Here is an 18,117-nt window from a genome sequence, read left to right on the forward strand (position 1 = left end):
ATTAGCTTGTCGTTGCATTTCCAAATATCGAAAAGCTCGCTTTCGCTCGCATTTCAATATTTGAAAAAGCAACTCGTGTAAATCTGATACGATACAGTAAGCCATGCACTATTCTCTACGTATGTGATTTAAATCTTAAATGAACAGTTAAATAAGTAAGCAATGACCAACAGTGACATCCGGTATCAAGCACTGTCTCTGTCTGTCTGTCTGTATTTCTGGGGGTGGGCCCGCTATTGCGCGGGCCGCTATTGCGCGGGGCCGCTATTGCGCGAATCTTTAGGGTTAGGGTTAGGGTTAAGGTTAGGGTTAGGGTTAGATTCGCGCAATAGCGGCCCCGCGCAATAGCGGCCCCGCGCAATAGCGGCCCAGCCCCGTATTTCTGTCTGTCTGTCACTCGCTCTCCCTCTCCCCCCCCCCCTCTCTCTCTCTCTCTCTCTCTCTCTCTCTCTCTCTCTCTCTCTCTCTCTCTCTCTCTCTCTCTCTCTCTCTCTCTCTCTCTCTCTCTCTCCCTTTAACCGCGTTTTACACGCCCATATTTAAGGCTTGTAATGTATAAAGGGTTCTTTTTATTGCTCTTGTGTGAATAAGGATACTAGTGTTATACGTAGTATTATAAGCCAGCATTGGTAATTACAGGGTTTATGCGGGCGTCTTGCTTCAATTTGTTATAATTATAGCAGAACATCCGTACGCAAAAGATTTTGCGCTAAATAGAGTGGGGTTTCGATTTTACATTTGTAAGTAGTGTTGACTCTTTTGGAAGAAATGATGTGTGAAAAAAACGATCTACACAGACAGACAGACAGACAGACAGACACGCCAGCACACACACACACACACACACACACACACACACACACACACACACACACACACACACACACACACACACAGACACACACAAACACACACACACATACACACACACACACACATGCAGAAGCAAGCAAACAACTAAAGTAAGTTACAAGAGAAATGGGTAAATTAGGTTCTTAACAGCGAAAAGAGAATGCAGGCACTGCCAAGTATCCCCTACCACAAAAAAACGCACAGCTACTGCAAGTATAATCCTATATAGGACACCCCATCCCGACCCCCGCACACACACTTTTGTTTCAAGGATACGATTCAATTACACAACTCCTTAGTCGTCAACTACGCTACCGTCTACCATCAAAGTCTACACAAAACCATAAAGATGGCACACTCTTTGACAAATCCAACAATTGACACACACATTTTGTGACCCAGAAAAAGAGACTCTGGACACACCCAGCGATCTTCCCTGTATAATCTGTTCACCTATTTACTAACCCAGGTTCTATTTGCATCACAGTTTCCGTTAGGTTGGAATTTAAAAAATGTCGTGTCGCTCCTAAAGAGGGGTACAGCACGGAGCGTCGTTCCCCCTTTAAGGCTGACATATAGTCCTATTTAATTAGTTTAATTACTTCCAGGGCTTTTCCCATCGTTGCGGGGATGTATAAATTAAGCTTCCTGCAAAGTTTTAGGTTTGAAGTCTTTACCAAGTACGAGAAATAACTGATTCTTTATTGCATTGTTTAGCAACAGTTCTCCAGGACTTGGGCTATTTTTTAGACCGTTGACGTCACTTCGTGACGTTTCGTAAACCAAAGATGGCGTCGGAGACAGTCAAAGCTCGGTTGCGTACAATGGCAAAAAAGATAGAAGTAAACCCGTCTAAAGCTGTCAAGGCCACTAAATCTGCTGAGAAGAGAAAGTGGACTCCTTGCTTCATCACCACGCTGCACCAGCGCTGGGTCGCGCTGAAAGAAAAAATGTTTTCGTCAGAGGCCCATCGCTTCAAATTGAGAACCAAGTACAAAGGGGATACTGAACTCGCCAAAGTTTTGCTGGACACGTGAGTACATAGGCCTATTAAAAAATTAGATGTACTTGTAGCTTGTCAGCTGAGCTGTGGCCTTATTCTTGCGAATATGTGCTGTGAGAGATCGTATATTTCCGCCTGCGCAATTTCCGGAAAACATCCACTTTCACTTTGAGACTGTTCTGTTTACATTAGACACTACCAACACCACTTTGCAATACTGAAATCATTTGTTCTGTGTTCGAAAGCTACAGCCAATCGTTATTATATCCCCTTAGGTACAGTTTTATAACATTGTTGGCACATGTAAACAATATGAATTACTTAATGAACGCTACGAATATGGCAGCCTTTTAACGTCAGAACGATGACGAAGAAGAAGGCAACATTCTGACGTTAGTGTGACGTCTTGTCTGCCTGTGTTTTACACGTCCCTTTGACCAAACGTGACGTCTTTGTGGATGTGACGTCCCTTTGTCTGTGCACGTTTTTTGACTAAAAGGACACAGGCTTCTTGAAACTGAAATATCATTGTTGTGTATGTTATATGCGTAGTAAGGACAGGTTGCAAGACTAGGCGTATGCCCTTTACACTATCTTCTTTATGTAAAACGATATATTAATAATCTCTCCTTCCTTACGTATTATAAAGACATATTTCGCATGTGATAAGTACATATCAATCAAATCTGCTTCCTTATGTTTTAAAGACAAACCAATAAAATATCCTGCCTAATGTAACAAAGATATATCAATAAAATATCATTCCTTTTGTCTTAAAGATATATATATCCATCGCCCAATTAATCAATCAATCTATCTTGTTCGCCAACACAGTTGTAGGGGAAGGGCTCCTAATATGGACCACTTTTTGTTTCATGCTGATAACTAGCTTGTTTTCTTGCGAAGAAGTTTCATTTTGTGATTGGTAGACCTTCTCTCTTAGGTTAACCCTTATGACTAATTAGAGTGAAATAGCTTTGATAGACATTCAGCAAAAATTAAATACAGAAAAAATCACAAATGGTCCATATTAGGAGCCTGGGCGCCTAATATGGACCAGTCAAGCGGCCTTCACGAATCACTGTAAAAAGCCCCCTATACTTCAAAATAACATGATACAACTTAGTGTACAAGTCAGACTAATTAAAATATGCTTTAGATTTATCTGTTTCGGGTCGATGAGAGCATCATTTGAAGCACACCAGGAAAATAAAGAAGCTTATCAAAAACAGAGTGTAAATAAGTGAAATTATCAACTTCCACGAAAAGAAGACTTTTTGCTATATTTTTTTGAAATCTCGTGGGCTAGTTATAGGTTATTTCCAGCAAGCTTCTCAATGAATTAATGAAAATAGCCTTTAGCTTTTATTTTCTTCGATTTGTTGAAGATGGTCCATATTAAGGGACTCGCACACACTTTCAGATGTTGCTATTATTTTTTGTTTGCAGTAGAAACTCGGGGTCAACACTGCTAAAATGTAACAAATACCGTCTTAGCTGTCATAAATATAATTTATATAGCCATTTGTGTGTGATAAAAGCTTTGGCTGTGGACAGAAACGAGTCCGTTTTAGGCGGCAAATTTAGAGTGAACGCTGCCAAAAGTGAAAAAAGAGAAGAAAAAAACTAACGGTTTTGAGGTTTGTGTTTCTGCAACTGTTTTGACATGTGCAAGTTATCCAGAGAGGGTGAATACAGCGAATGAAATTGTTTTGAGCGCTCTAGCGCCGTTAGTTTGTCAGAACAGGAGGTGGTTCATATTAGGAGCCGGTCCATATTAGGAGCCTTTCCCCTACTAGATTCTCTCAAGCCATGCACTTAGAATGTATTCAATGTTGAGCAGATCTGAAGAACAAAATGCATCTGAACTTAAGATTGACGGACCTCCCATTACTGTTTCCTTTTTTTTGTGAAGGTATTTTCTCTGTTCTTGCTGTACTTGTTCCCCCCCCCCCCCCCTCAGAAATATTGGATACCAACACTTTGAGGGAAACAAGTCTCTCACACAAACCAAAAAAACAAACACAAAAATCAAACCTCAACAACAATGGCATAAAATAATTAAATTTTGGGATATGCCTCAACGAACTTGAATTGCCTCGTTCAAAATGGTTTCAATAGTTCATCAGACAGGGTTGTGACTGCCACAATATAAAACACATGGCAAAATAGAAACTCTAAAACCAACCACAACAACAGTACGTAGCAAGAAAAGTGACAACATTGGGAAAGAACCTGAAACAACAGGAAAGACCAAGTTAAGAATTTGTAAAAGTTCATCAACCTAGTTTTGTCTGCCACCATGAAAGCAAAGAGAACTGTCACAAGACCATCCAACAGACGCTAACCTGTCCCGACAAAAAAAAAAGTGAGTTAATCAGCACAAACAGAAAAAAGACAGTGCATAAAACACAGAACACAGGGAAGGAAACTGCCGGGCTGTGGGTATCCGCAAAACTAGGGCAATGATGCGTCATCGAGTGTGAGGTCACAGGGGGACACGGGCAGGATTTAAACACGGGACCCTGGAACCCTCCGGCTTAACGTCATCCTGGGGCCCCTTTGGCTTAGTGGTCATGGCCACCTGCGAGCTGAAGTGTTCTTCTGCCGCGTGCCTTGTTCTTGTTCATGCAGAAACATGGGAAGTGTTGCTTGAATATTTTGCTGTGATGCAAAGGTTCCTCAGATCTGAACGCTGGTCCCAATCTGCTCCCCAAAAGTAACTCCTTTAGGACCAATTTTAATCAATTCAGATTGTTGGTCTGTTTTCTTTCTATCCCATCTGTAATAGAAATTAGAGATTGTTTAAAACAAAATTGTGTACGGCTCGTAAACGGCGATAAAAACGACCACAATGTGGTCATTGAAACTATCACGCATTTTGAAATGTTAAAAACAATATTTTGCGGCAATCGTTGCACCCTAGCATAAGCATCCATCCCCGTGTCATTTGATTCAAACTTGCTATACCATATACGCACTGCACTTGGCTATCTGGCACACTTTTCAGATCCAAAATATCTATTACAGGGGTCACGTGACCACCGCTCAAATTAGGATACACGCACAATCGACCTGACAAAAACGTATGGCACCACTTAAAAATCTACAAATATCCAGAATAGGCACAATTTGGCAACCTTTACATACGAGGAGAAATTCAAATCAATTATCTTTCTTGAACGTGTTTTATTGTATAGCTGGCTTGCATATTTCATGTGTTATGCAATTCCTACTGACGCAGGTGTCGATCGCTTGAGTTGACAAAAACGAAAGGCTTTTGCATCAATTTTGAGGGTACCATTACAAAAAGCGCTTTATTTCAGCAACAACCTGGTGGATTGTTTTAGAACTTGTAGAATGTTATGCCTGAATACTAGATGTACTTTGGGTAAAACATTGGGTCGTTAAAGATATTTTTAAACGTAATGCAACCAACCGGAAAGAGTTTTAAAACCCTTCACAGGTTTGTTGACTTTCATAAAACAAATCTTTAAAAAATCCCTGACTTCGCGTGCCTATAGACAAATGAGTTATACACATACTGCCAAAGTTTCATTTGAATATGACCACTGGTGTAAATGTTTTAAAATCATGTTTAACGTCCCGGTCCGACTAATATTGAGCCGACGCTGCTCTCGCACACTCTCTGGCAGTGTTACTTTGCAGGCCAGCTGATAAAAAAAATGAAGAGTTCATTTTGGCAAATGTTAGGCCTACTTTACAAAGGTGGACTAAGCCAGAGTGACCAAAACACAAAAACGCCAAATGTTGCCACAAGGAAGAGTGATGCAACAGGCATAAAACTGAATAACCAAAACAAGGCACTCTCCTATTGGCTTTGAGAAAAGCGGTCTCGGCGAGCAGCACAAAAGGTTTGACCAAGACTCAGCCAGACTGGATACAAGTCTCGACGGAAAGCCCGCGAATTATCTGTCCTTGAGCCCCGACCACTCCCGAGGCTTGGCTCGGCAAACTCCGGCCCCGGGCCCCTTGCTGGCATTCAACATGCGTTCTCCTGCGTCCCTTTATTACATTTGCACCTTCCTGCCACCTCGGGGGACATTTGCACACGGGCCAGCCGCCATGTTGACACAGAGCCCCAGAGCTAGCTCTTCGGTAAACATCGACAAACATCGGCAAATATCGGCGAGCGTCAGGCTTGTAGGGTGCTAACATTGGACTGTCCTCCCGGAGGGCTGAGCGAGAGGAACCACGTGGCCATGAACTGTGACTCTGCGTTCTATGTTTAGAGAGGGGAACATAGTTTATGGTTTCTTGTGGTGCGCGGATATTTCGAGTCTTCCCATCGAATTCTCCCGAACTTTTGACTCTGAATTCTCCATCTTCGAGTCTTCGCGTCAACTTTCTCTTCAACACTTGACTTAGAATTCTCCATTTACCAGTCTTTCCATTGACATTATCGTGAACGTTTTGACTCGAACTTACGTTGTTCATAGAGCAAAAATAGTTCACAGCGGTTTGCAAATATTACATGTTCTTCAATTATAATTGTCTTGTTTCTAAATCATAATTCTGGATTCTATTTTTTTCCCCAAAATATGTTGAATAGAGTGAAACCATCCTTACTTTTGTAATACTTTATGGTGTTTTGTTCGAATTTTCAAACGTTTCACATAAGTAACACCTGGCAGATGCTTCGTAAGTTATGTACCTTGTCTGCGTTCCTTGGTCAAATCGCTTAAAGGACCCCAACAGGCTATTTTTGGTGTCAAAAACGCGTTTATTTGCGTTTTGGCGTGACTTAGGTTAACCAGACATATGCATGCCGTAGGACTCGAATTGTTTTCTCACCTTCCCTCACAGGGTTTAGTTTATTTCGGAATCGTTTAGGCCATAATCCGACGAATTTCGTGGCTTAAGCGAAGCGTTTTTGCGTTCCGATCTGGCGGCCATTGTATCTCGAACGTCCGCGAGAGTACGGAAGTGGTGAATTCTGGGTAACATTTTCGATGACGTCAGAAGCCGTATTCATAGAAGCAACTTTAGCTGCTGATCCTTGCAGTTTTGAGCCTGGGTTGATAATCGGGGATTAATGTAGAATTGAATCTTCTTAGTCAGGTTTGAGGCACAAAGTGTACGAAGAAAAAACATTCTCTCTCAAGGGTGGAAGTAAAATGTCTGCCAGACTCAACAAATAGATTAGGCAGCCCATGATCACTGTTGTGATTGTAGTTGAAGTTCTATCGGATTTGTTGTTGGCTATGTTGTTGAAGACGTATAATTATGTTCTCGAATTTAAGTTGATGTTGTTGTTGTCGTCGTCGTAGGTGAAATCAAGGTTGTAACGTGTCAAATCAACCGTGTTCCACCTACAGTTTATCAGTGTAGCCTAAAGCTGTTGTTGACATTGTAGTTGTTCTTGGTTTTCGAGTTGTTGTCAGTGTTATTGTCGTCGTTGTAGTTGTTACCCAGTCGGATAGAAACAAATAAAAACTCAAGCCTGAGTCTTTTTTTTTGCAACTCCGAACATTCGGCAGCTGCACACTCTCTCGGCATGATGTCGGGAGCACGCGCGCATCCACAGCTGCAGCAAAGACGCACACCGAGCGTTGCTACTTTCGCTTCTGGCTCCCCCTTGTGATGTCACAGCCAAGGGCTTGCCGCCGCGGGGAATTTAAAGTCTCGCGTAGCAGACGAATTTGGTCGCTTTTTGAGGATGCATTTTGTGTAAAATTAGACTGATGCAACACAAAACCTGAGATTTACTGATCGGTTTTTGCACCTGTAGATGCTTCAGGGGCGGACGAGGGGGGGGGGGGGGGAGGGGGGGGTGCACAGGGTGCAGGTGCACTCCCCCTCCAGCACAAAAAAAATAAATTGGAAAGCTGATTCTATGACCATTTATAAGTTCAGATGGCACCATTTTGCTTCTTTGGGCCAAAACATTTTCCGGGGGAGCATGCCCCCGGACCCCCCTAGCAAATTCGGGCGCTTCGCGCCCATCACATTCACTTTCGATTCAAAGTGCACCCCCCCCCCCCCCCCTTACAAAGCAACTGATCCGCCCCTGCTGCTTACCTATATCATTAAATCAACCAAAACTGCTTTATCTGACCTTTAAAAAGAGCCTGTTATGGTCCTTTAAAGTGCTGATCATAACTTCTGTCTTTTTGCCATGACCATATGGACGTGTATGCATGGTGCCCTTCAGACAAATCAGATTATTAATGTTCTTAAAATGACTGACCTTCTTTTTAGGTAATGGCGTTTTACAAGCCTCTTCGTCTTGGTTTAAGCGTGTTTTATTTACTCTTCGCTGTATAAAATCGTTTCACACGAAAAACAACATCATATAGAACAGTAACAAGCAACATGCTTATGAACACGTTCTAAACATAATAAGCAATATACATTAACAAGCCTCTTCGCCTTCACCTGCACGGCCCATATGTGGATTGCTAGCCATGTTTCTTCTTGCAGGGCTCCGGAAACATGTTTGATGAATGAACGAAAGACTGAATTGCATTCCTTAAGGTGGCGTTACCCTCAGTTTGTCGACGGCAAACAAAGGGCTTAACGAGGTATGTTTGATTGTGAAACTAACAGTAACGTACCTTTTTCCCAATCTAGTTTAGTCTATTTAAAAAAACAAGTCGCGTAAGGCGAAAATACAACATTTAGTCAAGTAGCTGTCGAACTCACAGAATGAAACTGAACGCAATGCAACGCAGCAAGACCGTATACTCGTAGCATCGTCAGTCCACCGCTCACGGAATAGGGAGTGAAATTGACAAGAAGAGCGGGATAGTAGTTGCGCTGGGAAGGATAGCACGCTTTTCTGTACCTCTCTTCGTTTTAACTTTCTGAGCGTGTTTTTAATCCAAACATATCATATCTATATGTTTTTGGAATCAGAAACCGACAAGGAATAAGATGAAAGTGTTTTTAAATTGATTTGGAAAATTTAATTTTGATAATAATTTTTATATATTTAATTTTCAGAGCTTGTTTTTAATCCGAATATAACATATTTATATGTTTTTGGAATCAGCAAATGATGGAGAATAAGATAAACGTAAATTTGGATCGTTTTATAAAAACATTTTTTTTTTACAATTTTCAGATTTTTAATGACCAAAGTCATTAATTAATTTTTAAGCCACCACGCTGAAATGCAATACCGAAGTCCGGGCTTTGTCGAACATTACCCGACCAAAATTTCAACCAATTTGGTTGAAAAATGAGGGCGTGACAGTGCCGCCTCAACTTTCACGAAAAGCCGGATATGACGTCATCAAAGACATTTATCAAAAAAATGAAAAAAACGTTCGGGGATTTCATACCCAGGAACTCTCATGTCAAATTTCATAAAGATCGGTCCAGTAGTTTAGTCTGAATCGCTCTACACACACACACACACACACACAGACAGACAGACACACACACACACACGCACATACACCACGACCCTCGTCTCGATTCCCCCCTCTACGTTAAAACATTTAGTCAAAACTTGACTAAATGTAAAAAGCGGTCTTTATAGACAGATAGTCGCTATGAAAAGCCGTCTTGTATTGGGAAAAACACACCTCTTTGAGGGTCATTTGGAGTGGTAGTTGTTGGCAGTGTTCGATACTGAGAGGTGGTCACCAGGGTATGTTCGACTGTTGTTGAATTTAAAGAAGTGTAGCATGAATTTGTGAAGCGTTCTTTGGAACTAGATGGTGTAATAGTAGCCTGTTTATGTTACAGAACGCTCTGAACGTGACATTCTTTGCGTAGCTTATAAGAAAGGAAAGGCGTATGAAATGAGCGAAGTGAGACCTTTTATGACAAAATCAAATTCAGACGACTGATGCTTCTTTTATCCGGCCCCTTTCAAAATCACGTTGAGAGGTTTCCATACTGGGCTTCTGGAAATAACCTTATACAAAGGAAGTAGTTTGCCGAATGTTTTTAGAACCCTTTCGTGAAAATACCACGCAAGGCCGCATTGACGTCATTTGAAGAATGCGAGTAAACGTCACACAATAGAATCAACGAAAGAGACCATTTCATTCACTTTTTTTCTCTCACACCCACTACAAACGTAATTATATCATCATATTTTCATAACAGCTTAAAATAGGTAAGTACTGTTTGCTCGTTCGTGACAGAAGACCTCAGGTGGTGTGTGCTTTCTGCTGGATGTAGTTTTCTTTACTGATTAATCAGCAGAGAGCGGTAGACACTTCAGTGTGTGTACTGGAACTCAAAAGGTCGGTGCTCTGATTTCGGAAAGAGAGGTCAATATAAATGTGTACGAGCCCACGCAAGTTCACGTCCAAACACTGAGGGGAGACGCGGAAGCACGCAGTTTGGAGAGAATAGAAACACCCGCACGCATACGCATACGCAGAATGACCCAGGTTTTGCCTGTGCCGCAATGGTGACACAGTGCCACCATTGCGGCACTGGCAAAACCTGGGTCATTCTGCGTATGCGTGTGCGTGGGACGTGGATATCGTTTTTGAGTTTGCACACGTGTGGTGTGAGTGTGTGTGTGTGTGTGTGTGTGTGAGAGAGAGAGAGAGAGAGAGAGAAGAGAGAGAGAGAGAGAGAGGGGGGGGGGGGGGGGCGGGAAAGAGACAGACATACAGACAGATACAGAGAGAGAGGATGAAAAGTGCAAGACAATGATGCTCACAATGCCGAACTACATGTGCAATGTAGGAGAAAAAAAAAGGTCAGGAAGACAGACACACACATGCACTAATGAATGCATCCGTGCACATACATACAGACAAAATATAGTACCAGAAAGTTGGGTCGGTACACATCACCTTGAATAAAATAAAATCCGGATGTATGCTTTAAGCAGCTAAAATATCAACAATTAAGAAGCAAAGGGTTGGTAATAAGCACACACAGTTCTTTGACACGTTTTATCTCTGGGGGCCCTTCTGCTGTTTGCTTTCTGCTTTGAAGACGATTTTGATAACATTTCTATCTTTGAAGATGATTTGATAGTCTAATAAAGCCCCTTTGAACTTGCTCACTTTGTGGTGAGGAGGTCATGGTGAAAAGTAGGACACTTTCATGGATCGGATCGATCGAATGTGAAGTGAAAAAGGCAGTACTAGAGCCAACATAGTGGGAACATTTAGACTATAGTTAAGAGTACACTCACACACACACACACACACACACACACACACACACACACACACACACACACAGACACACGCACACACACACATGCACACACACACACACACACACACACACACACGCACATACACACACACACACACACACACACACACTCACACATACACACACACTCACACACACACTCACACATACACACACACACGGAGTAAGGGGGGGGGGGGGAGACGAAAAAGACTATACTTTCTTCCTTTGCTTATTCTAGGGCGCTCATGCTATGAGCGCCCTAGTATAAGGTTACGATTGAGCTTGCCACTGGCGGCTTCGATGCCACTGGCGGCTTCCATTTTGTTGTGACGCAGCTCGTAGTATTTATTGTTGCGAAGCTCTGAATCAAAAGCTTTGAAATTACGGAAACTCAATCGATTTTACACTTGAAGGGAACGATACCTTTAATGATGTTAACACTCGTTGCATACCCTTCCTGGGGTCTGCATTACTGACTGTTCACGAATAGTTATGACGACAATTAAACACACGCATAGTATTTGAGACGGCATCCTTTCGATAGGCTCAGGCACTGGTTGATTAAGCCACACTGTACTCCTTCATAAACTGCAAAAGAAAACATTCTGATACCAGTGTCATCTACAAATTGTGCAAACAACTATTTTTAGCACAAGTTGTAGATGTCACTGGTATCAGGTTGAAGACGAACTTCTTGGAGTAAAATATCGGCCAGCATACCATTCACTGACACGCTCTGAGGTCTCACTTGCTCTTGTGCCACATGTCATAATTATGCAATGAGAGCGCTTGCGTTCCTCTGTTCGTCATATCTAAAACAATAACACTCTGTCCTATCTGATCAAGATTCACCGACAACGCTAAAACAAATCTGGGCAACATAATGTTCGCATCGGCATATGGGTATCATCCACGGATAAAGTGGACATCTCATTTGTCATACCCTTCCAAGCCGTGTGTGCAGAAGAGCAAGCGGCAGCGGCAGGTAAAATCTCTTTGATGCTGCCGACGGCACGCGCGGGTCGAACCAAAAGAAAACAAACTGTTGTTCGGCGGCCGAGGCGCAAAAGAGTGCCGCTTTTCACCAGCCTCGCTTTGAAGTTGAACGTGTTCTGACGCGCCACCATTTTTGATAAAGTGCCATCACAAAAGATGGAGTATGGGATACACACAGAAGTGTAGGTAGAGATGTGGACTGATCTTAGAAGATCAACTTGAAGTGTATAATGCTTCTTTTTGCGACTTGTTTTGGATTGGAGTCAATAAGGAATAATCATCTAATGATAAATGATTGACGGTCCGTCTGTGATGGAGTGCATGCACCTTCTCCTTCACGTGTTCTTCGTAAAATAACAACAACAATTAAGAACTGATTGCCAAAAGGGAAGCGTCATCGCTTGATGTTCGAACCTTCCACTTCTGATTGCATGTGCTTGAATGCTTCATTACGGCGCTGCAAGTACGAGTTTTAAAATTGAAACTTAGTTTTGCTAGTTAAATTGGGCTGTCACTTCGCCCGGCAGCAAAAATCGTCAATTCGAAAAGTCTTAACACACAAGCGCCATTTGGGACAATTTGAAAAAATAACACAGGTATATATGAGTGTTTTACTTGGGGGAACAAAAAGCGGTGCAGTATCATTTTGTTGTTGTTGGCCAGATGTACCAAGACTTTTCTGACAGACCAACACGGAATGTTCATTTACAAAGTCCCAACCAACCACGCCATATGTTCAAAGTAAGCCTAAAACTGCGTAAGTGTGCATTTTGTAAGTCCCTGCGTCCTAATACATTTGCATTCTGTTCCGTCGTCAGTTCAAACTTGCAGGATAAATAGCGCTCCTCGCAACTGTCCACATTCCTGCACGTTCTTTCGCCAAAGTCAAACAAGGGGACGGAAGGTGGAGATGGTCGTTTACGCACATTGCAATCTTTATTACTAAATTCCTTTATATGAAATACTTCTTCCCGATGACAGAAAGTAAAGAACAAAAGAATGAAAAAAGCAATGCAAGAAAAGGAATGTGTCAGAGATAGAGAGAGAGAGAGAGAGAGAGAGAGAGAGAGAGAGAGAGAGAGAGAGAGAGAGAGAGAGAGAGAGAGAGAGAGAGAGAGAGAGAGAGAGGGAGAGAGGGAGAGAGGGAGAGAGAGAGAGAGAGAGAGAGAGAGGGAGAGGGAGAGGGAGAGGGAGGAGAGAGGGAGAGGGAGAGGGAGAGGGAGGGAGAGAGAGAGAGAGAGAGAGAGAGAGAGAGAGAGAGAGAGAGAGAGAGAGAGAGAGAGAGAAAAGATAAGTTTTGACGCCATATTTTTTCTGAATCGAAACGTTCACATTCTGTGCAAGGTAAAGTCAATTGTTTGGCAAATATTCCCGTAACGTAAGTTAATAAATAGAAAGATCAATAGAAAAACACATAGATTGGGACGAGTGAGACAGGAGAGGGGTTACAAAGCAGAATATTAGTTATGACGTAGGTGGAGATTTAATAACGGCTAATTGGAAGTAAGTGCAAATGGGTTGTTCAATTAATGTGTCTGCAGAACTTTGTTAAATTAGATGTTGAAATGAAAAGTGTTTTCAGTGTCCACTTGCAATTTACGTTTGTCATACCTGCATCATGTTATTTTATCGTTCAACCTGCATGCCCACCTTCCCGCCATCCCCCCTCCCCCTCCCCCTCCCCCCTCCCCCCGAAATCTAGGACATGATCTTGCAAAATCAAAAATAAAATCACCAATTAGTTTCAACATAGGCGGAGATTTCATTTCATATTGTTTAGTAAATGGGCATGTTTTATCTATTAATGTGTCTACTGACCTGTCTCTAGATAGATTTTATACCGAATGACACACGCACCTTCTGTTTCCAGTGGCCATTGGCAGTTTCCGTTTACCATATATCATACCATGTGGGCATTGGAAAAGCAAAACAAAACAACACAAGTTTGCTGAATATATAACCCTCAAAAAAGGGATCTAGGACACAATCTTATTCTATTATTCCCACCAATACGCTAAAAGGAAAACAAAACAAAAATAAAACATTCAGGTCAATTCCTAGCCAGTAAAAAGAAATTGAAAACACAAGTTTCTGACTCAATTATACGCCCACACGCCCAACGGATATGTGCTATATGTAATTGTAGAACGTTCGTAACCAGGAAAACGAAAGAAACCCGTTCTACTAACTTGTCTGGTTCAGTATGAAGAAATCGTCGGAAAATAATATTTTTTGCCAAAAAAAAAAAGAGAAAAAAAGGCGTCTTTGAAAACGACCTGAGCCATTACAAAAAGAAAAAAAGAAAAAAAGACAGAACCAAAAGTAACAAACATACAACAAATGCACACAGACACAAAACAACAACAACCCCAAAGCGAACTAAATTGTCTGCTTGCAAGACACATTTGTTTTTACGACCTGATTTAATTAGTATTCAGTCACAGAAACGTCCACTAGCCTGACCTAAAACGATTATGTTGACAATCTGTCTTTTGAGTACAACCTGTCCGCCCACCCGATTCCTGTTAACAAGTCGCGCACGAAGCATGATTAAACCATTCAGTCAATGTGTCAGCATAACAGATTGAAGCAGATTGAAACTGAGCTGTCTGTCAGCCAGTGAAATAAGTAAGCAAATGGGTTATTCTCCAGACCTGTGTACCCTGTTGGGACATGCACCTGTCCTTTAAATGATCCTAACGTATGTTGAATGGCAACTAGAATGTATGTTCTGTAATACTCCAGTTAGATAATGATACACACGTGCAACAAACAAACACAAACTCGTAGTATATAAACTAAACTAAAGGGGGGAGTTAACGTCCTCTCAGAAAATGTTTCTATTTGGGACAAGAATTGGTGATACGCTAAGGAGCTGGTAAGGGTGAGCGAAGAGGGGAGGATGACGGGGTGGGCAGGAGTGGTGATGATAAAAGTTTGTTAAGAGGGGTAAATGCTTCTTCTAGATAGTCTGATTTAATATGATTGGGTTTGGCACCCGTTGTCTCCAGAAGCATTGGGAGTAGGATGTTAAAAGTATACGTTTATTTTCCAAAAGGTACTTTATAAAAAGTGATAAAATTTCAGGGCCACTTTATAAAATCAAGGGTTAAAAAAGGTGTGGTATATATTTGTGTTTTCTTTTTAAATAAGTGTCAGTGTTCAAATTCCTGTCACAACCTTCGGTTTCCATGTTACGAAGTTGACGTACTTTAAAACCCTTGTGATTTACTGAACGTAGACAACCAAAATGCGATGCAAGTATTTCTGCAGGCCAAAGATTTATATGAAACCAGTTCGTATTATCGAAATCAATTTGTATGTGTGACAGGGAGACTACCGTCGCCCTTCATAGCAGACTCTGCAGAGTTGTTTGCCTTAGAAGTTGCGAGCTATTTATAGCTCGCATGGCAACACCTGTGGATTGTAGAGTTCTGTTTGTGATGGGGTCTGGCGGCCTTTGTCTCTCTGTATGTCAGTGTTGGATGACAAGAAGGCTGGCGCAGCTTTTGTAATCCCCAGCGATGACATGACTGGGAAATTTAAACTGTGCAACAGAAACTCGATCTTCTCAGCTGAGCTCCTTGCCATCTGCATGTCGCTTGTTCATCTCAATCTCAAGAACACTCCTCCTCAAAAGATAGCTATATTCTCTGACTCCAAAGCAGCCATTGAAGCATTGAGATCTAACAAAAGATCAAAAAGACATGATCTTGTCATTGCCATAAAGGAGCTGGCAAATAAAATTATAAAAAAAGGAAGCGAGATTAACCTGGTCTGGTGTCCAGCACACGTGAACGTGCCTGGCAACGAGAAAGCGGACAAAGCCGCTAAAGAAGCTGCCCAAGGCATAGGCGCCTCCGAGGTAGACCTGCCATTGTCTGCTTCTGAGATCAGTAGCCTTGCAGACTCTCTTCTCTGGAGAGAATGGAGGAACAAATATATGCACAAGGCTATAAGCTCTGGCTGGCTCATTCGGGAAGCCCCATCAAAACAGATGAACACCTATAACTCATGCCCACGTGTAATAAAAAGGATTAACCGCCTGAGGGCAGAAGCTGGGAATTACCAATTTCTAGAGCTTAAATGCACCTGTCAATCCGACCTCACCATTGCTCATTTGACTTTGGAGTGTGATTTGAACTCATGCCACTTTCAACCCCTGACTCAGTTTATAAACTCAAATAGAAATATTCTGCCAAACACCTCAAAGGAAAAATTAAGCTATCTTTTAAGTTTTAATAAAGACCTTGGGTGGCAAGGTCCCAAACTTATCGCTGGACTTATGCACACGCACCCACTTGGTCCCTGGATATGAAGAGACGTTGCTGCGGCTGACGCCATTGCTTCTCATACAGCTACTATATATTTTTATCAGAACTTTTAAAAATACCATTTTATATCCAAATATCTCTTAACACCATTTTTAACTAGATGAGCGAGAGTGTGCGGGGGGCGGGAGGGTGGTGAACCACTGTACATAAAGGGAAAGTTTGTGTGCGTGCCTGTGTGTGTTCTTAATCTAAGACAAATGTCGCCAATGTTTTTACAGAGTGACGTTAAATAAACGATTTTATCATTTATCTCTCTGTATTATCCCTATTTTAAAGCCTGGAAAACCAAGAGCTGACCCTTCCAACTGGCGCCCTATATCTCTGGCCTCCCATCTGAGCAAAATCTATGAAAGAATACTAAAATCCAGACTAGAAATTGAAATGGAAAGAAAAAAGGTAATACCTCTGGGTCAAGCCGGTTTCCGTCGAGGCAGGGGTGTCTCGGATCACTTTGTAAAACTATCCTCCAAAATTAAGAAAGCTCTCTCACGCAAGAAGTCTCTCTTTGCTGTCTTTTTTGACATCAAAAAAACCTACGACACAGTATGGCACCAACAATCGTTGTTCAAATTGAAGCAATTAGGCATCAGTGGTAATATGTTTCAATACATAAAAAGCTTTCTACTGAACAGATCCTTTCAAACTGATTATAAAGGTGCCACATCATCCACTCGCAAAGTTGACATGGGAGTGCCACAGGGCTCAGTAATAGCACCACTGCTTTTTAGCATTATGTTGCAAGACATATCGACAGTTAAAACACATGGAGCCGAACTGACGTTTTATGCGGATGATACTGCTCTATGCAAAGAGTATCAAAACAAAACCTATAAAACAGAACACAAATTCTCTAAAGAGTGGCAAACAGCTATAGATAACACTGCGAACTATATGCGGGAGAATGGCTTCACTCTCTCTGCCGAGAAAACTGTATTCGTTGTCTTTACAAACCGAAAACTGGAAGATCGAGAAAAGATACAGTTCTCACTAGATAAATCTGTTGTCTCACCCAGTCAGCAGGTGAAATATCTGGGCGTACTTTTCACCTCAAATGGACTATGGACTGCTCATTTAAAGTATCTTTTAAGCAAAGCAAATAAGACCATCAACCTTCTTAAAATACTGGCTGCCCAACCATGGGCAAAGTGCCCAGTTATTCTAACAAACATCACCAGAGCTCTTATAAGATCAAGACTATCATATGGACAGGAGGTCTACTTCTCGTCGGCTCGAAAATGGCTTGATAAGCAACAGTAAGCGGAATGTCGTGCCCTTCGGCTTGCCCTCGGACACCCAAGGCATTCAAAGCAGGCCATTGTATACCACCAAGCAGGATTCCTCTCTCTTGACATGTGGCGACGTAAGTGCTGCGCGGATTACAATGTTCGAGCCAACACAGTGCAAAACTCAACAAAAGAGGAGCTACAACCGCATTACAACCATGTCCAAAACAAAAAGGCCCACTTTGGCACTACTTTCACCTCACTGGCTCAATTCAATGCTTCACTCTTTAGCGAAATCAGTGTCGACCCCAATGACGTGGCCCAAAACCCCATATCTCGTGATTCCGCATGGACAATGAAAGAAATGAATTTTGACACAGAATATTGTACAGCTACAAAGGATGATCAGTTATTACTCAGGATACAAGCCCTTGAGCACATTGATACTGTATACAAAGGCCATGTTCATGTTTACACAGACGGGTCAGTTTTGGATGACAAGAAGGCTGGCGCAGCTTTTGTAATCCCCAGCGATGACCTGACTGGGAAATTTAAACTGTGCAACAGA

General features: G+C 42.0%; 1 long non-coding RNA gene across 1 annotated transcript in view; it reads left to right on the forward strand.

Annotated features, from left to right (window-relative positions):
* Positions 1 to 1,771: 1,771 nt before the first annotated feature.
* Positions 1,772 to 18,117, forward strand: part of LOC138963526 (uncharacterized) — a 30,599-nt gene continuing 14,253 nt past the window's right edge. The window contains exon 1 of the long non-coding RNA XR_011454875.1: positions 1,772 to 1,885. This is a non-coding gene — a long non-coding RNA (uncharacterized lncRNA). The remainder of the gene's footprint in view (positions 1,886 to 18,117) is intronic.

Source organism: Littorina saxatilis, linkage group LG1 (assembly GCF_037325665.1).
Source record: "Littorina saxatilis isolate snail1 linkage group LG1, US_GU_Lsax_2.0, whole genome shotgun sequence".
NCBI lineage: Eukaryota > Metazoa > Mollusca > Gastropoda > Littorinimorpha > Littorinidae > Littorina > Littorina saxatilis.